Source organism: Lepisma saccharinum, chromosome 16, assembly GCF_977018435.1.
Source record: "Lepisma saccharinum chromosome 16, izLepSacc3.1, whole genome shotgun sequence".
Taxonomy (NCBI): domain Eukaryota; kingdom Metazoa; phylum Arthropoda; class Insecta; order Zygentoma; family Lepismatidae; genus Lepisma; species Lepisma saccharinum.
Window position 1 is genome coordinate 12,628,060 of NC_139244.1, and position 25,229 is coordinate 12,653,288.

The window sequence follows — 25,229 nt, forward strand, 5'->3', positions numbered from 1 at the left end:
CCCAAATCCAGCAATGCGCTTCCCCCAAAATTATATTGGACAAGACTTTACTACATTTGCAGCCTGCGGTTGTAAACAGATTATTGTAATTTGATCAAAGTGAAAGTGGATGTAGTGTTATAGATGTGGCATTCGTTCATTTTGTAATAAAATTGCAGTTAATAAATTTCACCTGTAGCTTGTAAGTAGGCATAAAAGAAAAATACCACATGTGTAGTTTCAACTCATTATTTATATTTCTCATGTTTTTACAGATCATGTATTCATTCAGTCTTGTAAGGGGTCCTTAGTCAGGCTCTTCCATCACTTCCTGTTGTGTCTATGTGGGCTTCCAGCTTCATTTCTCTGAAATAAAAAATGGTGGAAAAAATACGATTCGTGGCATCAATTCGTTCCATTACTCCAAAACTATTTTCTTTAACAAAAACACACACAAAAATACATTTCTGGGTACGGCTGAATTTACAGTGTACTCCAGAGGTGTGACATTATCAATACTTCATTACTTCAACATTGCAAGAATTCCTAATTTTTTTGATTACATGTGACAGTTTTCAATGCATTATAAAATGTGACATATTCTTTGTTCTTTTAAGCTGATTTTACACACACACACACACACACACACACACACACACACACACACACACACACACACACACACACACACACACACACACACACACACACATACGTGCATATGCTACCTTGTGGGGACTCTGTTAGTGCACATACACTGTGGGGACCGGGGGAAATCACAGTCGTAGTCTGATGTGTTTGTTGAAATTATGTGACAAATAACACAGTAAAACTATAAACTCCCGAAAATTTAAAGTAACCTTTATTGTGAGCAAATTATACAAGAAAAACGTTTCCTATCCTTGTGGGGACACCAGTACCCACAAGGCCTGTGAAATCAGGTGGCCTCGGGTCCCCACAAGGTCCATTTGATTCATGAAAATTTGCACATACACTCCATACACACGATTGATTCTGTACAGACGCTGTGGGGACCGATGTGTAAATAAGTTTGAAAATGCTACCCTGTTGGTACTTGACAATAAAAGAGAGGAAATACTTTTAGTCTCTGTCGATTTTTGCAGTTTTTGTCGTTTATGATATTTTTCATAAACAAAATCGTAAATACTTGTCCTGCAGAGAATAAATCACTGGAAAAGAGAAACAGATGTTACATGAAATAGGAGACATCTCACGGTGGATGTAATTAAATGACTGACAAATAAAGTTAGCAAAATAATTATACTAACGAGTGTTGTGCTATTTTGGGTAGAAATGCAAACTTCTGTGTTTTAACATCAAGACAAAAAGTAAAAAGCTACATAGCACGCGTATTACAAATAATAATAATGATGATGATAATAATAATAATAATAATAATAATAATAATAATAATAATACCACCACCATGTGATATGATGTGGAAATCTTGCAGAGGGATATAGGACTTGAAATTGATTCAATAAAGTTCTGAGTTCGATTATTTTTTTCCAGTGTCCCTTCATCAATTTTATCTAATCGTCACGATTAACCCAAAAAGCCAGAAAGATACGATGCAAAATGTGATATATGCAAAGTATCTTTCATTGTTCTCACAAACTATTTGTGTTTAATTTATATACATTTCGAATCATGCTTTGCTTTAAGTTAAATGTAGTGGCCGTGGTGGCTCAGTCGGTAACGCGTCTGACTACCATGCTCAAGGTCCCGGGTTCGATCCCCGGCCGGTTCAAATCCGGGAACTTTTCTAACGTTGGAAGCGGCCCCGGCGCCCACCCAGCGTCGAATAACATGGGTACCTGGGGGAAACCCTGGGAGGTAAAGGCGGTCAGGGGCGTGATGCTGATCACATCACCCCCACTCACGACCGGATCAAGAGAGTGTGGAGCGTTACCCCCACACCCCCTATACGCCTTCATGGCGTGGTGCTAAGCACAGGGGAGAACTTTAACTTTTTTAAAGTTAAATGTTAATTTGTATCTAAATTCAATTAAACATTACAATGCTGACCAAGGCATGAAACAAGGCTCAACAGTGTTACTAAATTAAATTAGTTAATAATTTAAAAAGTGCTTTTAGAAGGTATATAACTTCTGATGGAAAATCGAGTAGTGTCCCTACAACGTTGTTATCTTTCATTGAAGAAATATATAGTGTGCTCAAAGGTAGACATTTTCCAAGCGGAAGCGGGAGGGGTGTATCATGGGCAAAGTCAATATATTTTTCAAGGAAGCTAAAATGTAACTTTACACGCCATGAAAATACTAACAGTAACTGTTATTATTATTATTTATTTATGTACATTTCTAATTTATGATAATATATTATTCTCTTATGCATTATTTACATCTCACAAATTCAATCAATTTACTTTATGTGCTCGGATGCTTTGAAATAAGGAAGTCATGGCTTCAATTCGCGATAGAAATTCGATATACGTTTAAGAAACTTTTCGCTCCACAAGCTTACCTTTTTGTTGTTGAAGTGTATTATGTGCTCACAAGGTATATTACTGCCGATCGAAAGCAAGTAGTGTCCCCACAAGGATGATATCTTCTGTTGAAGAAGTGTTTGATGTTCTCACAAGGTTTATTACTTCTGATGCAAAGTGGGTAGTGTCCCCACAAGGTTACTATCTTCTGTTGAAGAAGTGTATGATGTCCTCACAAGGTCTATTACTTCTGATGCAAAGTGAGTAGTGTCCCCACAAGGTTACTATCTTCTGATGAAGAAGTGTATGATGTTCCCACAAGGTTTATTACTTCTGATGCAAAGTGAGTAGTGTCCCCACAGGGTTACTATCTTCTGTTGAAGAAGTGTATGATGTCCTCACAAGGTCTATTACTTCTGATGCAAAGTGAGTAGTGTCCCCACAAGGTTACTCTCTTCTGATGAAGAAGTGTATGATGTTCCCACAAGGTTTATTACTTCTGATGCAAAGTGAGTAGTGTCCCCACAAGGTTACTATCTTCTGTTGAAAATGTGTATGATGTCCTCACAAGGTCTATTACTTCTGATGCAAAGTGAGTAGTGTCCCCACAAGGTTATTATATTCTGTTGAAGAAGTGTATGATGTTCTCACAAGGCTTATTACTTCTGGTGCACAAGTGATTAGCGTCCTCACAATGTTGTTATCTTATGTTGAGGAAGTGTATGATGTCCTCAAAAAGTACAGGGGGGCTTAAAAATTTTCGAAGGAAGGAGGGGCGGCATAACACATGGGTAAAATCAATATTTCAGTCTAGGAAGCTACAAGTTAGATAAAACTAAATTAATGCTTACTGGAAGAAAGCAATGTTTCGTTTCTTTTTCTTATGCCTCAGGCCTCCCCAATGGCGCAGTGGTAGCGTCGTCGCCTTGTATTCAAGGGGTGCTGGGTTCGATACCCGGTGGAGGCACATAGTGGTTCGGATCCTACTTTAAACTGTAGGTCCAGTCCAAATTTGCTTTACTATGCATAAAGTGGACTTAAAACACCAACTCAATCAACCAATCAATCAACACTATGTCAGTGTTATATCTAATGAGAAGGCAACTGTGAATTCATTATGGCGGGGAAACAAATATGTTTTTTGTTTTTTTTCGCTTTGGAAGATTCCTTCCACTGCAACTGCTTACTCATGATATCCGATTAACTGTAAACATGTTGAAGGGAAAGAACGGCGCCACATATCATGGAGGAAGAAGAAGGAAGTGCAGGCATAGTGAATGATCCAGTGGGTAAAGCAGACAGGTCATAATGATTTTTTTTTATTTTAATGCGTCATTTTTCTCTTCGGTGGGTCCTTTCGGCGGTACGAACGTTCAAAATGGTCCGTTTTTATTACATTGCTCTCTGTGGTAAAACCACGCGTGCTAGGGGTGCAAGGAACACATATTGAGACCAAAGTAACGTCATCAAAACACGAAGCCTTCGGTTGGCAGAACCGACATTTCAACTGATTCAAGTACTGATCGGCGATATATCGTCCACGTCCAGGCGATATATCGTCATGATATTTTTGCAATATATATTGTAGAGAGGGAGACGATATATCACCCATATCACGATACGGAAATAATAGCGTATCGTCTGCGAAGATATTTTCTTGACGATATATCTCGATATCAAAATTCCGATATTGTACATCCCTAGATTCAAGTCCAATTTTATGCACAGATGTTACTCAGCCCGCCTCTGCATCGGATACGACATTTGTTTATTAAAGTTTACGTATTCTGGTTATTTCACGTCAGGAACATGCTGATTGAACAAACACAATGACGAGGATTCGAACCTGGGACCTCTGACATACTACCAGTCGCAACGGAAAGCAGACTTCAGTTTCCGGGATCCAGAATTCCTGTCCCGGGAAACTTCGGTAAATGATTTCCTTACTTTTCGGATTTCCGATAGGTCAGGAATTTAAAATGATCGCGAAATAAGAATTCTGGATATACTTAATTATCGGAAGGGAAATCTTCTAGAAATGGCATCGAAATACCGAAAATAATTTCTTTGGGGACAAAATGTGCGTGGAACTCGATAATTTCAGGAGTGTTTGGAAATGCTGAACATTACCCATCCATAAAATTTTCTGAACTAGTCGGGAAATACGTGAAATTTTCTGTCCTGAAGATCGGGATAGTTTAATAAATCGTATCGATCCCGTCCCGGACCCATAAACTCCGATCACTCACACCCATAAAGTCAAAGAAACAGTTTTTTAAGTCCACTTTATGCACAGTAAGGCTAATCGGGATTGGACCTACAGTTTAAAGTAGGATCCGAACTACTATGTGCCTCCACCGGGTATCGAACCCAGCACCCCTTGAATACAAGGTGACGACGCTACCACTGCGCCATCGGGGAGGTCTGAGGTATTAGGAAAAGAAAGGAAACATTGCTTTCTTCCAGTAAGCATTAATTTAGTTTTATCTAACTTGTAGACCTATTTCATTTGATGATTTTTGGTCTTTCCATTAATTTACAGTGAACGAAAATATTCTCTAAATAATTTGAAAAATGTAAATAGTTGGTCGTCTTCTGTGGCAGAGAAGTAAGTGTAGCGCCAGAATTACTGGATTCGAATCTTCGTCAAGGCATAATGTGTTTCCATCTATTTCACAATTTTATCCTTGTCGTCGCGATTAGCTAAATTGGCAGAAAAGCGATGTAAAAATACAGATGGAATTAGTTTGATCTTTTCTCAAACAGCACATTTGCAAGGGTCATTCAGGGTTGACCGACCAAGACTACATGTCCTACAAGGACAAAACTACGTGAGTTTTTAAAGGAATCTCCCTGAGCATACAGGCATAACTGCTATCAATGTGTCAGTTCCGTGAGTTTTTTGGCGTTGAAGAAAATAGACTGCTGTCATAGCCACCGCAGGATATCTTGATTTTTTTTTTTGTCAGTGCTTCATCTGTCTAAAATTTCTTCTCTCTCATATTATCTTTAAGTGGTTCAAATAAATCTGATATTCACTAAGAGCTAAGCCCGGAGTGTAAGAACATGAAGCAAAACCCTTTCGGAGAGTTATTGCTGTCAAATTGACCATGTGGGGAAATTATGGTGAAGGATAACATTTGCAGACAACATCAACGTCTTATTTATACAAATGTTATTATACGGCACCCTTCATCAATGTGCAGGAAAACTGGACATAAATCCTGACCCTTTCCCCAAAAATTCACATAAAGAACACCTTGCTTGTCCCAGTCGGACAAACGTGTCCACGCGATTCATTCGTGAGCAACTAGTGTTCTTCGCCAAGCTGTTGAGATCATTCGTACACTCTTGCCCATTCTCCGGCAGTTTTATCGTTCTCCTATTTATCATTGCACATTACACTATACCGAAAGTCACTGGTAGATGAATTTGCTTAGTTTGATTGATTGATTTGTTTTAAGTCCACTTTATGAACAGAAAGGCTAATCGAGACTGAAGCTACAGTTTAATGTGGGATCCGAACCGCTGTGCCATGTGCCTTCACCGGATATCGAACCCGGGACTTGATTACGAGGCGACAACGTTACCACCAGGGAGGCCCTGAATTTGCTTAGTGTCTCGTACAGTCGCTAACTAGTCAACCGACCGTCCCTCACAAAAACGCGGCGCAGAAAATGGAAAAACTGTAGCAGAGGGAAGTTTATAATCGCAAAACGTTGATCCCCGTAACTAGCAACAGTCACCTGAAAAAAGAATCATCTGAAGCGTCGCCACGAGTACTGTTGGCTAAATGTAAGATGTTAGGGAGGAGAGCTCTCGTTTTATGACAACTGTAGAGGAAATTGCAATTTAGTCGCATACGTCCTTCGATATTTTCTTCATATGCCACAGTAATGATATCCCCCAGTTAAGAAAATTCTAACAAAGCATCCACGACAAGGATAATTTGCATAGGCATTCCTTCACCTACCGCATTTTCTCAAAATTGATCCATACAACTACAAGCATCCCCATATCTCTTTCCCAAACTGGGCAAGGATTTTCACTTCGAGCACTTGGGGGCAGGGTAATATTTCATATCATAAAAAATTACCGTGACATTTTATTATTATTATCATTATTGTTGTCGTTGTTTTACAAATCATAAAATTTAAATTGATTGATTGATTGATTTGGTGTTTTAAGTCCACTTTATGCACAGTAAGGCTAATCGGGACTGGACCTACAGTTTATAGTGGGATCCGAACCACTTGTGCCTCCACCGGGTATCGAACCCGGGACCCCTTGATTACAAGGCGACAACGCTACCACTGCGCCATCGGGGAGGCCCCTATAAAATTTAAATTGAATTGAAAATACCGTGGTGTTGTTGCTAAGTTCAGACTTGAGTCCTCTATTTAAATAGAAACTGGATTCGACTTGCTTCCTTTCCATATACTTTAACATTTATTTTAGGAACAGTTCAGTGTCTTTTTGTCTTTTTTCACGATGTGTATATCAGAGACTAGGGTCAATCCGATGGCGTAGTGGTAATGGCGTGGCCTTGTAATGAAGGGGTTCCGAGTTCGGTAGTCGGCGGAGGCAACCAAAACTTCGGATCCCACTTAAAACTGTCGGTCAAGTCCCGATTAGCCTATCTGTGCACAAAGTGGACTTAAAAACAAAAACTCAAATATCAGAGACTACTAAGTCTGATATCTTTCAAGACACACCTTGTCCATGTTTTCACTCAACAATTTCACTATTCAAATGATATTAATTGTTCCCAGACATCTCAGGTAGGTCAAGTGCTTCACTGTCCCCCCCCCCTTTCCCAATATGAGCGCGAATGCTAACATCCTACAAATTTTGGAGTAAGGAAATAAATAAAAGCTCATTAAAAATAATATGGGTTATATTTAAAGATTCGTATTTTGCATTTCTGATTTTAACAAAAGTTCTAGCATATTTAAGAATATTTCAGTCAGAGGCGCAACCACGAATTTTTGTTTGGGGGGCAACCACAAGGATGAACGAATCAATAATAATAACAACACGATTGTAATTAGTATTACTATTTTTATTATTAATAATAATAGTAGTACCAAACATTATTATTCACGCAATAAGGGGGGGTTAGAAGTCGGCGCCCAAGCAATAGTGTTGGATCAAACTATTTGAAATATTTTTTCAACACTTTCATTTTCATTAGCTAATAATGAAAAACAAGCACACAAACAGAATTTTTGAACGACAGAGAATGCATAACGAATATAATTCTTATGGCGAGCGAAGTGAGCAAGAAAATTTTTAGAACCAAAATTGTGAAAACTGAAAATAATATAGATTCTCTTTTACATTGTTTTTCTTTCATTTGGATCGTTCGGCTCCTAGGGCTGACTCCCGCCGCTCCTCTAGCTACCTACGGCTCTGAACTTGATGAGACTGTAAGAAAATTAGGTATTGCGAGCAAGAAAAATACGAAATGTATTTTTATTTGTATAAAATTTGAAATAAAGTGGCGTAGTTGCACTTTTTCTCCCCCGCTGCAGGTGCCTTGGCCGTCTAGAAGAAAAAATGCAAGAAATACGTGAAAACTTATTCCATATTGAGCATTCTATTGTCCTGTTACTCTTAGAGTCTGCCAGTCTTGCTTTTCTTCTACTTCAATGTTTGACCCCCCTTTCCCCCCGGAATGGATTTTCGTCCAAGGTTGGGGGCAATGCCCCTGCCCTCCTGTCGTTGCGCCACTGATTTCAGTTATGTCTGTAGAACATCATTTAAAACGCCCTATTGCTACTACTTTGAGGGGAAGAAATTCAAGAAGCGCCTTCTGTGGATGGCTCCCTAGTCCCCCTTTCCTATCCCTCGAGGGGCTTGAAAATAATAAACGTGTATTCATATCATTAACTTACACACTGTGCTGCGACAATATATTTCTTCTGTTTGCTTCGAAGAAAAACACAACGTTTATGTGCGAAAATATGAAAAAAAAATAATTTATATGTCACTCACAAAGTACTACAGGGACTACCCGGTTTGAAATTTTAAATACCGAGATCCGGAATTTCTTGCACGATGAATAAATAATATTGATATCTCATTGTTTTCAAAGGAGGTATGAGTTAGACGGGACGATCCCGTCCCCACGATGTCTAAAATTAACAAAAAATCACATATTATGCAAAATGTCGGTGCTTGGGGTAGGGTAACCGTGGGTAAGGCGCCAGAATATCTATGTGGTAATATTTTTCATTATTGACAATGTAATTGTTTTTGGAAAAAATAAACTCGTTGGAATCATTACGAATATTAAATATCTGAATTCAAAAACATCTAAAACACTTGAACGTGGATCGATCTCAGAAAGAAACCCATTGAACAGAGGCGCAACCACGAATTTTTGTTTGGGGTGGCAAGTGCCAGGATAAATATGCCATATTAATAATAGTAATAATGCTAATAATAATAATGTTAATAATGCTATTATTATAACATTATTATTATTGATTTTGCCATATTTTTGTTTGCTTATTGTGCTACTTTTGGCTAATTTGCCAAAATGGGGATGAGTGATGATTTGATGAAATTGATGAATGGACACACACTCATAAACATCCATGCCCAAGCCGGAATTCGAACCCGGCACCAACATTATTATTATTATTATTATTATTAGTAGTAGTAGTAGTAGTAGTAGTAGTAGTAGTAACAAAGACATTATTACCCTCGTAAATTATGCAAGAAGGGGGTAGAAGTTGGCGCTAAAGCATTTGTGTTCGAACAAACGATTGAATTATTTTTCAACACTTTCAATTTCACATTGATAAATGCATTCCAAATATAATTATTTTTTACATTAACATGTATAACTTTTGTGCACGATATATGTTTCACATATCGTCGGTGAAGGGATGAAGTGACGTATCTTGATTATTACGATTTTTTAAGAGAGAGATTCAAAGTTTTTCGTTCAACATAATACCGTCGTGCTCATTTGATATTTATTATATCAATTGCAAATTTTATATACTTTAATATAAAGTATTTAATAATAGTTGTAATGATTTCATACCTTTATTTAAAAGTGATCCATACATTCACGTCTATTTATCCATTGCTGTTGAAAATAGTAGTTAAAAGAAGTTAATAAAATACAGAAACTTAATAATGGTTTATCTTTAATGCAATTCAAGATATAGTAACACTTCAGTACAAAGAAAATATGAATTCTGGTTGTACTTGCAACTAAGAATAACTATGGGACTTTGAAGGCTCGTACAATAGAATATTTTTAATATTTTTTTAATGATATTCAGTGTGGAAGATTTTTGTAGAAATACACAAACTCAGGTTCTCTCACTACAGGTGTATCTCCTTCACATAAAGACATCAAATCTGCATACATCTGTAGTGAAATCCTTGGTGGATGTGAGTGAAGACACTTTGGAGTTTTTGTGAATATAACTTTCCTTTGCAGCGAGATACTTCGATAAACCACATTTAAATGGCTGTCCTTGAAATAAATTTTATCTGGTTGATCCTTGATTACCATTAGTTATCGTATGCCTGTTCAGTCAATTCCTTCACCATTATCATCGTTCCTTATAGATAGGATCCTCAGATTTGATGCGACATCTCGGAAATCTAAGAAATTCATGCATCGAAGGGAATGCACAGTGTATGGTTTATCAGACCGTGCAAGTCTAAAAATTGGTAGCAGCTGAGCTGGAATGAATACATTTCCAGTTGATTTTAGTGCCTTCATTCTGTCCGTGGTACGATTCAAAGAAATTTAAATTGATGACACTGATATGCTGAGCCATAGTAACAGTGTAGAGCATCATGGCTGCAACTATTGAATTTTTATTTTTCCCTGTACAACCTTCAGCGAACAAGTAAATTTCTTCAACCTGTTTTACATCCAATTGATGAAGAAAATTGTTTAGGCAAGTGAAGATTTTCGCATGCACCTCTGTGGGTCGTGGGTCACTCCTTCGTACCAAACAAAACAATAGCATTCCCTTGTCTTCAGATCATAGAGTGTAAAATTGTATATTCATAATCGTCTTTTATAAAATAACTTTATTTCGTTTGAAATCGGAAGATAAATGACTTGCTGCAACTGAAACACTGCAGCAACAGTCTTGCATTGAAAGTCCGATGTATCTTTAGCTTCCGTTTTCTTCTTTCTTACAGTATCTATCTCGGCGATATGTTTTTTATACTTATCACCTAGTTAGCTCTTCTTCGACTCATCACCTTCCAGAAAGTTGCTACACAGACCGCACGTATCCTTTTTCGGTCAATGAAAAGAAAGGTTCATGCTTTTGAATATCTTTCTGTATGTCTGATAAGTTGGTAAAGGGGTGATGTTCTCTTTATGATCCTAAATAAACATTCTATACATTTTGCATTTAGGCAGATCCGAATGAAGACATTGTCTTTTTGTATCTTTCCTGCAGTAGTGAGATTCGACTCTTGGGGTCGGACCCTGTGGTCGAGTGGTCGCCCCCCGTGGCGGAGTGGTTAACACATCGCGCTACGACGCCGGAGGTCCCGGGTTCGAATCCTGGCTCGAACATGAATGTTTGTGATTGTCTGTCCTGAAAAGTAGTGAAATTGAAATATGAATGAAATAATATGAGTGAATGAAGTGTGATGGGGTAAGCTTCCGCATAGGGGATTTCCTTTAAAAAAAAAAATAAAAAAAAGTGGTTAGCGAATTCCGCTCGGGCTTGGTTGTTTGTGAATGTCCATTCATCAATTTCATCACTCATCCCCATCTTCGCAAATTAGCCAAGAGGCACAAAACGCGAAGTAAAATAAACTGAATCAATCAATCAATCAACTCTTGGGAATCTCTTTATGAGTTTTACATCATATTCTCTATTATTTTGTCCCTTTCCAGTAGGCTCTGAAGTTTTCCTCCTCTTCTCTCTTTCTCAATGACATCTTCTTTTGGCTAGAGCAGTTCGCATTGTTTTCTCTCATATTAAAAATGTGTTTAGAAACATGGTTTTACACACTGATACTACTTCTCTTTCCATCTATGGTAAAAAGTAATGATTTGTTTTTAATCTTCGAGATTCTTCATTTTGCGTAGTTTTGTGTTTACCGTCTGAAACCTTTACATATGTGTTGACGAATTCTCGTTGAAGCTGAAGGTCATCACTTGCATAAAAGTCCTTAAAAAATTCATGTCTTTCCGCACCTGTGATTTTAAAGCATTCTTTACCAAACTTTTCACATTTTCCATCACATTTTTCTTTCAGATTTCTCCCTGGAACTAACTTTTTTGTGCATGGACTAACGTATGATTCACCTTTGTTTCATAAATCTCATATAAATTTATATAATATTTCGTAAATCGTATATCTTGTTTCCCGATATAATCTTACGCCAGTACGCGCCTTCATTTCTTAGCAGCCACTGAAGAAACTTCGCAGATATCTTTATGCAGAAAATTTCAAGATACGCCAATTGCAGGGTGCTTAAATCTCCGGAACAAGTGGGAATTCAGCCACGAAATTTTGACAGGTAACAGAGGAGGTAGTCATAAATCAAAAACGCAATTTTTCGAGTTACGCCACTTCGCCCCTTCACCGACGATATATGCAACATGGAGCGATGTGGACACTAAATTGTGTGCATATTCAAAGTTTATTTAATACATATGATATACAACTTATATTATTTAAATCCATTAGGCAACCAATTCATCCATCTCACAATAAACCAACAGCAAAAATTACATAAATTGTCTGCACGCTACCTTTCCTCGAAACAATTGTTCATGAATTTAAAACAAAATCAATTAAGACAAGTCTTATTTCTCTGTCTGGTAAGTTACAATGCATTACAGAGAACAATGATATATTGCGAGCAAAGCGAACAAGAAAATTTTTGGATTCAATTTTTTTTGCAGGCTGAAATCAATATTGGTTTAATAGGGCACAAACAATTTCACGAGACGCCAATGCATTCTCTCTCTCTTACAACTATTGTGCCTCCCCGACAGGGACTGCGACAAAGGTGGGCATGGATGGAAAATTGCCTACCCAAAAATTGCTGTGCCAACCCAATCAAATTCAATAAATATATACTCTTGGGAGAATGCGAAAGGTCTAATAAATAAGTTTATTATGGTGTTCACTTCATGTATATTTTACTTGTGAATATTATCTATATTACAGACAAGTTCTCATATTGTCATTCAATAAAAAGCTTTGCCGAAACACTGATTTCGTGAATAGGTTTACAAAAGTCAGAGTAAATAATAAGTTGAATGGGATTAATTTAATCTTTTCTTTCAACTTCCTTAATTTTATCATTGGAAAGCGAAAGGAATTTCCAAATCTTTTGAAACAAAAAATGTAATGTAATGACCACTTGTATGCTTAAGCAGCCAGTAGGCTTAGGAGGATTTATGAGAGGAGCAAAATTGTGCAGAATATGATCAAGATTAGAACAGGATTATGGGCCTGAGGGCTGCAGCTTCTGACCTTCACAGGGATGATGTATCAAATTGCTTTGAAAATGTGCCACACAATGAAAAGAAATAGATACTTGAAATGTGGCAAAAATATAGAAATATAATTAACTGTCTGCCATAACTTGGCCAAAAAGTTGTAACTAAAACTGAGTGTAGAAGGTGTGGAGTGGAGTTGCTTGATGTTGTCAACTCCGGGCTTCCGGCCTGGGTATGATTAAGGTGATCTGTTAAACAAATAAAAACCTCTTCTTCGCATTGCTTCCTCCTGCAACACCAAAAGTTGTTTAGTTAGTTCTATATTGAAATACTAAGACAGAGGTAATTTGATATGTCCCTTTCATCATTACGATTTTATATACCTGTCATCTTCTAATTTCGATATCGTATTCAAAATAGATAATAATAATTTTATATTCATTCTACTAATAAGAAGCAATCACAAAAATAGATTTTGATAAAACAGCTCTGTAGGTTTGAAAAATAGCTGCAGAATTAGTAATGACTTGATGAGTTAGCAACCGTATTAGGAATCTTCTTAAATGAGTTGTTGTTTTAAGTCCACTTTATGCACAGATAGGCTAATCGGGACTGGACCTACAGATTAAAGTGGGGTTCGAATCACTATCTGCCTCCACCGGTTATTGAACCCGAGACCGTTTGATCACAAGGCGACGACTTTACCACTATGCCATCAGGGAGGCAAAAAATCTTCTTACAGATACATTTTCCCTATCAGTTACTTAATCATGTGATTTTTCTTGTGGTTAACTAACATAGAATAGGGACACAATTTTAGAACTTTGTGCTTCATAACATAATACATACAATTTTATTTATTTATTTATTTATTACATTTCGGTGATATTTTGCCAAAATGTCCTTCTTTAGCTTAGGTAAATATTATGCAGAATGAACTAATAATTTGATTTATACCCGGGTTCTTGCTTTTTTTTTAAATTTTGCTAATAAGACATTATTCATACTTATGTCAAACGCTGAGCTGTATTGGGCGCTCGGAATGCACACGTCAAGTAGTGACACCCTTATACAGATCGGATTGATTTCAGTTATTATGTATTAGTTTTAATCTGCGAATTAATTAATGTTTAAACGATATTTTTCATTTTATTGCAAGAGATTTTACCATTCATTATTTTTAGTAAGGGGTTTGCAGTCTGCGTGTGAAACAAAACAAGTTCGCGAACACACTATGTTTGCATTTCTCAGTTCGTCGATTTCATCAACATGTCGTAAGTGTATCTCGCGATTCACGATTATTGGTACTGCACGACACTCGAAACACGATGGGGACATTTTAGAATGAAGCGTCTTGAATTTCAGTCCGTATCTGTTGGTAATTCTATGTCTTGGCCAGTTTGTAAATGCTATAGATACTTCTTACAGGTAGGTGTGCACACGGAGGTGCCAAAGGTACCTGGCGACCCCAAACGTCTTCTAAAAAATAAAGAAAATATGTTGAACTACCATTAAAATAATGAAAATAATATCAGTGGTAAAAAATAAGGAATTTCGTTTCATTTAAGATGACCAGCTCACTCTCTCTCTCTCTCTCTCTCTCTCTCTCCGAGTCTCTCCCTCTCCACAAAACAATGTGATATTCCTTTACTATAGTAATCAGTAATCACGTAATAAATAAATTATTTTTTCTTGATAAATCGCAGAGCCCCTTCACATATCGGACCGTAAATATTCTTTTCCCGAGGACCGACTTGTCTGTTAATGCAACCTTCTAATATTTCCAATAAAACATTCATGTTCAAATACTTTCATGAATGCTCTCTCACTTCTCACTCAATGACAAGTGTATCAATTTTCAGATTTTTGCTTACATCTGAATTCTACGGTTTAAAATTATATGTAACACATGGCATTATCTATCGAGTGACCAGGTACAGCAATATATTTTATGAAGTAGGCTAATGTGCATTAGAAAACATGGTAAAACTGAACCTACAGATGTACTTCGTGAGAGTGATTCAGCTGATAGTACCCGTAGAGATATAGCCTTGTATTTATCATTTTCAATTGTTTACTTTCATTACTTAAAATATCGACACGGTGATAGTAAAACCTGTGCTAAAGTGATAACAAATGCTCATTCTATATTGTTAAAATTTCATGTTCATATACTTAATAGTTTCTGTGAAAATAACATGAAGTTACGACTATAGGCTAGCCATGTCCAGGTAGGTAACTGAAACTTCTCTTAAGGGACCCTCAAATAAATTATTCTGCGCCCACCTATGCTTACAACATTGCAAGTATAATTATTCTTTTGGATTTTGCCAGATAAGACTCCCAAGTTGTTGTTTTCAATTCTAGTGGCAATCTTGTTACGCGTCCCTGGAAGTTACGTCAGAGCGATCGTTTGGTGAGTTGGGTTGTATACGTACAGTCATGGACACTACTGGGTTGTAATGATTGCATTGAAAGTTAATGGGATTGTTATAACCGTGACGTGTCCGTGACTGTGCATACAGGTTAGATTTTCAGCACTCATAGATCAGAAACTAAGCACTTTCGAGGTTATGAGTATGAGGAAAAGTTTCTTGTTTTTAGTTTATATATATATATATATATATATATATATATATATCAGCATCCAACCGTTGTTGAAGTTGTTTTAGGACACCCTGAATATGTTGAAAGGGGGGGGGGGCGAGCATGAGTGCATGAAAAACTCATATAAGGTCTTAGATTTATACTGCCCACCCTAATTTATGAATATACAGCTTCTGCCCACCCGGTCGAAACTTTTTGGCGCCGCCCCTGCACCTCGATGGTATAATGATAACATCGGTCCCGGGTTCGATATCCGCTGGAGGCACATGGCACAGTGGTTCGGATCCAACTTTAAACTGCAGGTTCAGTCCCGATTAGCATTTCTGTTCGTAAAATGGACGTAAAACCACAACCCAATCAATCAATTTTACAACTTATTTTCCTTCAAGTCGTTCGGGGCCCAGGGCAGACTCCCTCCGCCCCCTAGCTACGGTACTGAAGACTAAGAAAAGCAGGTAATGCGAGCGAGCGATCAAGAACATTTTGCGAAAAGTATTTTATTTGCATAAAATTTCAAGTTGTGGGCGGTAATTGCAGGTACACTTAGCCGTCAATGTTTCCTCCCCCTGTCCCCCCAAGAACTCATTTCCGTCCAAGGTTGGGGGGCAATGCCTCCCCCCCTACCCCCTGTGGTCGCGCCACTGCATCGGAATGGAAGTGGCGACACGTGAACTGCGTTCGCGCTAAATCTTTCGTTGCTGGGTCGCTTGATGTCGACAAATAAACTCAAGGTCAAGAGATTTAGGGTCGCGTGGGTGATGCAGGGAAACGTGTAAACTGCTTACGTGTCACCTGCGTATGATGTAAGCGCTCTCATTTTGATAGGAGTGTTTGGGATTGATTACGTCAGAGGGAATGATTTCCTTACGCTAACCTGATGTGAGGGTAGGAAGTATCAAGTAGGAATGAAGTTAATGGCAAGCGCAAACACACCTGTTGTGTGTGTGTGTGTACAGTGTACGTAGAGGTCGATTTGGTTGATTTGATGGTTTAAGTCCACTTTATGCACAGTAAGGCTAATCGGGATTAAACCTACAGTTTATAACTATGATCTGCACCAATGTATGCCTCCACCGGGTATCGAACCAGGGACTTCTTGATTACAAGGGAACAACCCTACCACTGAGTCATCGGGGAAGCCGAATTAAATATTATCATGAGGATTCATAACATACCCAACTTACAGACCCTATTTCCAAGATGTCTCAACTACAATTTTACATTAAACAACTCTGGGAATAATTGAATGTCGATGCTAAATTAAGATGTAACACAACTCAAACAAGTTTCGCATGTAACAGTTTGCTAGCTTCTTCCTTGCTCAATTCATTCAACTTAAATTGACAATTTGTACTAGGTGGTTAACCGTGGCGACAAAGTAAGAGAGTGACGGAAAATGTGGTAAACAAATAAGAGGAAATGCAATATTTCCGCAGCATTTGTCTCAAGTGACGATGGAATCTTAAAGTTAAACACCCACTGAGACGCGCAACAGAAAGCAACAGAACTTCTGTTGTCTGCTTCCACTACAGCTAAACACACGGAATTTCCATGCCAGAAGTCTGCATGTTATGTTAAAGGTTATCGCCCGCTGAGACGCCGGAAACGCGTCTGTTGCGTTCTGTTGCCGCGTTTAACAACGTCTCAGTGGGCGTGAAGCTTAACCCGTGAATTACAACCAGCTACTTCCAAAAACGAATTCGTTATCTTAGACGTTGAAAGGTAACGAGGGGTCCGACAGACCCGAATGAAACTTAATTTGTCGACCATTTTGTGATACAAACTGACATGGCAATCCTCTTGAATGTACCCTATGCTAGGTGCTTGCACTTTGGACGTATTTCTACGCTCTCTCGTGTGCGTCTAATTGAGTTACACTTCTTGACACAAATATCACTGACTTTTATTCCACAGAAGTCGAGATTTGTTGAACTTTAAGTTTTGAAAGTGAAAGTAATTAGAAAATATTAACTAACTCTCTGGCATTCCTAAAGCGGAAAGTGCGAGCGTCCCCTTGTAATCGAGGGATCCCGGGTTCGAACCTGATTGAGGCACATAATGGTTCGGATCACAGTTTAAACTGTAGGCCCAGTCCCGACTAGCCATACTGTGCATAGAGTGGACTTAAAACACAAAAAGTAAAGGTAAAGTGTTCCCCTGTGCATAGCACCACGCCATGAAGGCGTATAGGGGGTGTGGGGGTAACGCCCCACACTTTCTTGATCCGGTCGTGAGTGGGGGTGATGTGATCAGCATCACGCCCCTGACCGCCTTTACCCCCCAGGGTTTCCCCCAGGTACCCATGTTATTCGACGCTGGGTAGGCGCCGGGGCCGCTTCCACCGTTAGAAAAGTTCCCGGATTTGAACCGGCCGGGGATCGAACCCGGGACCTTGAGCATGGTAGTCAGACGCGTTACCGACTGAGCCACCGCGGGACTTAAAACTCTTAACTTAAACTTAAACTCTAAAGTGGAAAGTTTATTGTTTATCTTATTTATTGCCATCCCATCTTCGTCTTGGCCTCTTTATAAGTTTCCTACAATTAGGTTTCCCAACCAGGATTCAGCAAGTTTTCTTTCTTCTCCCATTCGTGCTTCATGACCTGCCCACCGAAATCGTCTTTATTTAATAATTCTAATAACATCTGGTGATGAATATAGATTATCAAATTCATTATTTTTTACCCATCATAATTTTTCCTATTTCCGACATACGACTCGCATAAGACCCTGAATGAAAAAGAGGAGGTCAACTGAGCAACACATGAACATTTGAAAATTCTTGGTGAGAACAGTTAATTGGCAAAAAGCACGACAAATAACGTTTTCATTTGTTTCAACCGGAGACACTGGCACAGTTCCTCTGTAAGACTTAATCCAACTCATTAATAATGGATCGCGACACTGAGGGACGAGGTCCTCCAGCCTCCTCTCGCCACTCACACTACGCAACCCTCTCTCTTGGTATACTTTTGCGTACATTGCTTATCGCAAAGAGCGGTAGTGTCCCGTTTAGGATTGGAATATGGAAGAGGATTCGAGTATTTGTAGGGAGAAGTTTCTGACCTTGGTGCCTATTAATAAAACCAAGGTGTGTGTATATATGTTTGTGTTCTCTAAGATTATTGTACTTGAGGAATACATATAATAAAAGAAAAGTATATACAGAATATGAATATAAAATATAACAAACAAAATCATATATATGTTTGACCAGTGTTTCCAAAATTTCTAAATAGACTTGAATATGTTAAGGATTTGGTTCGTGCTGATTTTCAGCTTGAAAATCTTACGGAAATTTATAATGAAAAATATAATAAAATACTAACTTGGAATATATGATAGTATCTAGTAAATTTATTGAGTAATATAAGTCCTTAGACCTTAAGCCTCCCAAAGGAACAGGAGTTGCAAGTATCTGGTCTTCCTTCTTTTAGTCCCTTTTTCCACCAGTAACAAGCGGCACTTTGCCGAACTTCAACAACAGCTATTATCAAAGTCTTGGATGTTGTACTAAACGCTCCGAGGATCCTTAACAGGACATTCCGTTGTACAGATCTGAGACTATATCTGATTTGTTTTTGCGCTGTGAGATGCGCCCAGACTGACGCAGCATAGCATATCACTGGCATATCATTACTACAGTATGAGCAAGTAATTTCAATGGTGCACAATAACGTTTTGTGTGAACAACAAATCACACAGCATTTCACAGTGATAGTCGCTCCTGCGGCATCCAAACATATTTTTTAGAAAATAATTTTAGGCATTATATGTTTCAGAATAGTGTTTCATATATTTACATTACATATATAGTATTTTACAGACTGAGCCTTACACTTAACTTTTGTAGTCAACAATCATAACTAATTGATATATTACCTACGTGTAAAACGCAGATTTTCTGTTCTGAGATGGAGGTTCATTGTATGTTTTAAGTCCAATTTATCCTCATATTCGGCGTTTGTTGAAAGCTCTTTCTGTTTCAGTGTACATACTCTGCGTTTACAATAGACTTTCCCAGCTATATTTTCTGTTTCCTATTCTTTCGTTATTCTAACAGGCTTCTGTTTATGTTTTCTGATTCGTGTGTTTCGCTCTTGCTGCTCTCTGGTTTCCCATTAATTCCAGCCCCCCTTCCTCCCCAGTTGACAATTTTCTTCAAGACTCCTTGAACAAAACAAGCAAGGAAATCGTTAACTGGAATATCCTAATATAACAAAAGTCTGAATGGAATACATGTACGTACCCTACATATTTTTTTAAATATTTAAACAAGTACACAATTCGAACAAGTGTTCTCGGATTACCAGTCAGGTTAAATTGGAGTTGGCTTCCAACGTTTCGAGGGCATACATTGGATAGCAATGCTAAGTTTTAGATTGGCACAGAATTTCCATAGTAAGGAGGGAACGAACTTTGAAGTTCGGGGAGGGGGGCAATCAATATTTAGCGCTTTGGCATAAAATTCGTATGATGATCATTATTTAGACACCATACCATTTGATGATAGTATGGTATAAAGTGGATTTTACTCTGGATTATTCGCTAAGCGGCATTGCGGTGGGTGTCATAGCCATCCGCCTCTCTTCCTTCTCTCCTAAATAAAACATCTGATGCATGAAAATGCAGTGAAGTAAAATAGAGCACAAACTACTAAATAAGAAATCCACGGGTAACTATTCGGTATTTTACGTTACTTTTCTGCCACTTTAGGATAATGAAGGTGAGAGAGATGGTTTGACACAGCATCAGGTACGGGGGCGCCACGAGCTCAGAGACAACAAAGTGGGTGCTGAAGAAGCAAGAAGAGATCAATTTGGAAGGAGTAAAAGTCGCGGGACCGTGTGAAAATATTTACTCCTTATTAAATCAATATTATTGCCGGTTTCTTAATTAATGCCCTAATTATTTTCTTGCTCGATTCGCTTACAGTGCATTGCATAGTGTACAACAGCGGATTGAAGAAAAGGGGCATAGAGCGCTGGAAGTCACCACTACAGAAAAAAATAAAAAATAAAAAAAGGTACAATTTTTACGGTTCACATTATGTGATATTATATACGAAAAGATTATTGTAGTTCTTGTCTTACCATTTACATGATATTGAACCACTTTTCCACCCCATTTCTTAGTGATGCACCCTTTTCGTTTTTGGCGCCCATGAGCAAGTGGAGAATAATTTGGGAAAGCGTAAATAGCACGGCATCCTTTGAAAGTATTGACGCAAAATTAAATTAATGTAATATTCTTGTAAGTATGCAAATAAATAGATATAAAAATTTTCCCGCTCGCTTCGCTCGCAATTATCCCTATTTGGGTCTTGATAAGATGATTGTGAAGGATTATACTGTAGCTACATTACGGTTTGATTTCATTTTTGTTATTTAGCGTCGCTTTTCTTTCACTTTGAGCTGATCGCGACGATGATAATAAATGATGATATGATAAAATTGATGAAGAAACACTCACAAATAACACTCATGCCCAGCCCGAAATTCAAACCCCTGGTCTTTGGCGTCGTAGCGCGCTGTGCTAATCACACCGCCGCGAAGGTCGGCTACTACATTGCCAGACACGACCAATATTCTTGGTGTTGATTGAATATTTAAGTAAATTTAGGAGATGATGCCGCAGTTCATTAGGTGAATCACTTTCCAAAAAGCTCAAAAAGTGCTTTTGCAACAGAAAAACGCGCCATCCCACAAATCGAGCGTCCCAAAGGCAAAATTGCACTAATTTTGCTTCGAATTTATTCCCCATCCAGCCTATTCACAGGACTTGGCCCGTGCGATTTCTTCCTGCAGGTGCACCATTTTAACGAAGTAGTTCTATTAAAAATATTATACTACTGTATTGTCTGTTCCGTGTGCTGTCATAATTGTACTAAATATACTACATACTAACGCATTGTAAAGAAGCCGATACAACAGGAAAATATGTAATGTAAGATGTACATATCAAACTTGTCGCAGAAAGTGAATTTTACACGTGAGATACAATCCAGATTTTTTTTTACTTTGAAATACTCTAAGCCTAAGAGGAGAATTTGTTGCAGGAGGCAACAAATACTATTTTCACTATCTACGGCTCTGTGTATGAAACGATAACTGAATCAGTCATAGGAACAAACAAGTTCTGGTTAAGACAACTGCAGCATGAATATTTGGTTTGCCCCACTGGTGTACGCAGGGTAGGGGTTGGGGGAGATGATGGTGCTGCAGATCCACAATTACCGATGAATTTTTTTAGAAAATTTGAAACTCTGAAATTTTTATAAAATTATTTTTTTCAAATGAAAGCAGTAATAAACTCTGGAAAGTTCAAAATGATAAAAGCAAACTCCCCTTAAAACGACCCCCCGATATTTGTCTTTGAACAACTTTAAAAAGGAAGGCAAAAAATAATATTTATGAAATATTTTATATCCCGTCTTCTCCCAGAACACAGTGAAGCAGCTATGTAATATCCACCTTTACAATTCCGGCCGCCTCCGAAACGAAAAATCATGCGTATGCAAGTGGTGTGCCCAGTTAGATTTTTGTATCTTATCATTAAGTTGTGGGCTTTTTAACATCTATTCCCCGTCCAAAAACACTGCATTACACATAATTTATTTTCTGACATTTCAAATTATCTAAAAAAATTAATGTGCTAGCTTTCTGCGTGTCGAAAATATACATTTTAAGATATAACTACTGACCACTTGACAGGCTATTGCATCCAAATTAAAATCAGTTACTATATTTACCAAAATAATATTTGGGGGTTATGATGATCGAATGTAGTTATGAATTTTGGACTATTATCCTTATGCTTGCTGCCTTGAAATTCTTGATTTTGGGGACTGCGTTCAGGGCCTTGAGGGGGATGGGCACTTCTGGTGGAGGGAATCATAGTCCCTCTTTGGCCCAGTAAAAAGAATGTCTAAAGCAGGAAATGGTGGCAAAAAGATGGCTAACGAAAGTCCTTGGTATATCACTGTATGTAGAGTTCGGTAGAGTTTTATTTTTAATCTCACTTTATGCACATAAATTTTTTTCTGGTCTTGTAGTTTAAAGTGGAATCCGAACAACTTGTACCTCCACCTTGCATTAAACCCGGAGCCCTTTGATTACAAAGAGGTCGCATTACCACTACGCTACTCATCAAAGAAAGAAAAACTGAAACTCTTCCACAACTTTTCAAGACAGGAACTGTTCCATTTGGAACATAGAAGGGTAGGAGAAAGGTCTGTTCCTCTTTCTGATAGCGAAGGAAGTGTGATAATTTACATTGAAATTTCTTAACATTTTGATGTTATCCCCTCAAAAATAGGACGAGGCCCAATGATTTTTTTTATTTCCATGTGTTAGTACATACAGCGTAAGTCAAAATGATTTTTCCGATTTCAGTGTCTATTTATTTCATTGTAATGATACGTAAATGTCTGATATTACACACACAGATTACACTGGTCTACATATGAATTTTTTTTTTCTCCTGACTTAGATATTTTAACTGATTCTATATAATTTGAGGTCGCTGATTTTAAATATGTAGTCAGAAAAAGTGTATCACGTCACAATTTTTTACAAATCACATTTGAAAATTTTCACAATATTATAATACTGGGCTAAACTCCAACAATTTTCCATATAGATATCTGCACATAATGAAATTATAGGACTATACATAGGTGGCGTAGCTGATAACAGGTATTAAGTTGCATTGTTTCACAAGTCACATTTCAAAATTTTCAGAAAATTATATCCGGTTACATGCCAACAGCAGTTGCAAAGAGAATGTGACGTAGTCAGATGTCCATGCAGAGTATCACGTCACGTTGTTTAACAAACATACGTTTCTATTTTCTCAATAGGGAGATTTTAATGGACAAAAAGTTTAGGCAATTCCGGCAAAGTGATCAATTTGTTTCACGAGCACATACAGTCAACACCTGATGTCTGTTCTTATGCTAAACTTAACATACACCACAGAATAGCACAACATGCATACCTACTTAGGCAAAAATTTTCGTTTCTTTGATTTTCTGGAGTAGGTGGCCTCAGGAACGTCACGCTGCAAGAATCAGCAATAGTCGGCCATCATATTTTCATTCCATCTCCCCTGATATCAGTGCTCCATGGTTTTTATGTCATGGTGGAAGCGTTCGCCCTGTTCTTCACTTACGTCACCAAGATTGGACGAAAATACATATAAGTGGCTGTGCAGGAATTGAAGCTTGACACTTATATTTACTCCTAACTTTTGAAACGTCACCAACAAATTTTCAACTAGAACCTCGTAGTAGTGCACCCTGAAGTTTCCAAGAAAGTTTGTAATGACATCAGAAAAGGCACACCATGCATCTTTCTCTGTGCGGTTCATTGTTTGTAAGAATTCTTCATCTTGCATTAGCATCCTTATCTCAGGACCATAAAAAATACCTGCTTTTACTTTTTCATGCGCCAATGCAGGAAATTTTGAGCAAATGTATTTAAAGCAAGCCCCATTCTTATCCAGAGCTTTTACATACTGCTTCATTAATCCCAACTTAATGTACAGTGGAGGAAGTAACAATTTCTTAGGATCAACAAGCGGCTTGTTCTGGATGTTTTTCGCCTCGACTTGAAAGCTTTTCCTGGCAGGCCACAGTCTTCGTACCCAATGTTCGTTCCTTGCTCGACTGTCCCATAAACACAAAAAGCATGGATATTTCGTAAAACCTGCTTGTTGACCAAGTAACATTGAAATGACCTTGAGATCTCCGCACACAAGCCAACTGTCATTTGCGTACTTTATCTTTCGAAGCAGTTCTTTCATTGTTTCGTAGCTTTCCTTCAAATGTACGGAGTGGCCAACAGGAATGGATGCTAACGTATTGCCATTATGCAGCAACACATACTTCAAACTCCTCTTTAAGCTATCAATAAAAAGCCTCCATTCTTCTGCATTAAACGTATACGTACATCCCATAGCTTCAATTAGTCCCTTCACATCTGTACAATAGACAAGTTCTTCGTCCCTTTTAAAATATCTTAATGGATGCCTCTCTCTGTCCCGATACATGAAGGTTGTTCCAGACGCTAACATATTTCTTTCCTTTAGTCTACACAGGTCCTGCATACTTTATGAGGTGCCCAGGATTTATCTTGGTCACCCAATTTAATTCCGAAATATGCACTATATGCTTTCCTTACAAAGTTAGTAATATTTGTCCTTTGTTTTGGGGTTAACAATGTTCGAATAACTGATTGAAATAATATTCATTATAATATTCCATGTGCTGCCAACTTGTAACCTCTTTACGGACTACGTCGTTTCATTGCTCTAAATATACATCCCTAATATTAGATATTTTTCTATTTTCCTCCAAAACCTGACGTGATAGAAAAAAACGGATTTCGGTTTTGGATTTACCACCCTCGAATTACTAAAGAACAACCATCAGCCTCCAGTCAGCAAAATGGACGTAGACCAGTGTTATATAAATGTTCTCTGTGTGATCCACGTGTTGCACGACACACATCTAGTCTATAATCAAGTTCCTGCCACAACTTTTCCTAGCATGTCAGGGTCCACGTCGGCTATGGCTGCAGTGATGCGCTCACGCATTTCCACCAATGTTGTAGCATTTTCTAATTGACTTGCCAGAAGGCGGTTCAACCACAAATCTTGTTCGGAAATGCCGCTGAACGAAAATACAGAACGCTTTCTGCTGTCCAGCGGTAGCCATTT

General features: G+C 38.0%; 1 long non-coding RNA gene across 1 annotated transcript in view; it reads right to left on the reverse strand.

Annotated features, from left to right (window-relative positions):
• Window positions 1-219: 219 nt before the first annotated feature.
• Window positions 220-25,229, reverse strand: part of LOC145999919 (uncharacterized) — an 80,554-nt gene continuing 55,544 nt past the window's right edge. Inside the window, exon 4 of the long non-coding RNA XR_014443446.1 lies at window positions 220-345. This is a non-coding gene — a long non-coding RNA (uncharacterized LOC145999919). The remainder of the gene's footprint in view (window positions 346-25,229) is intronic.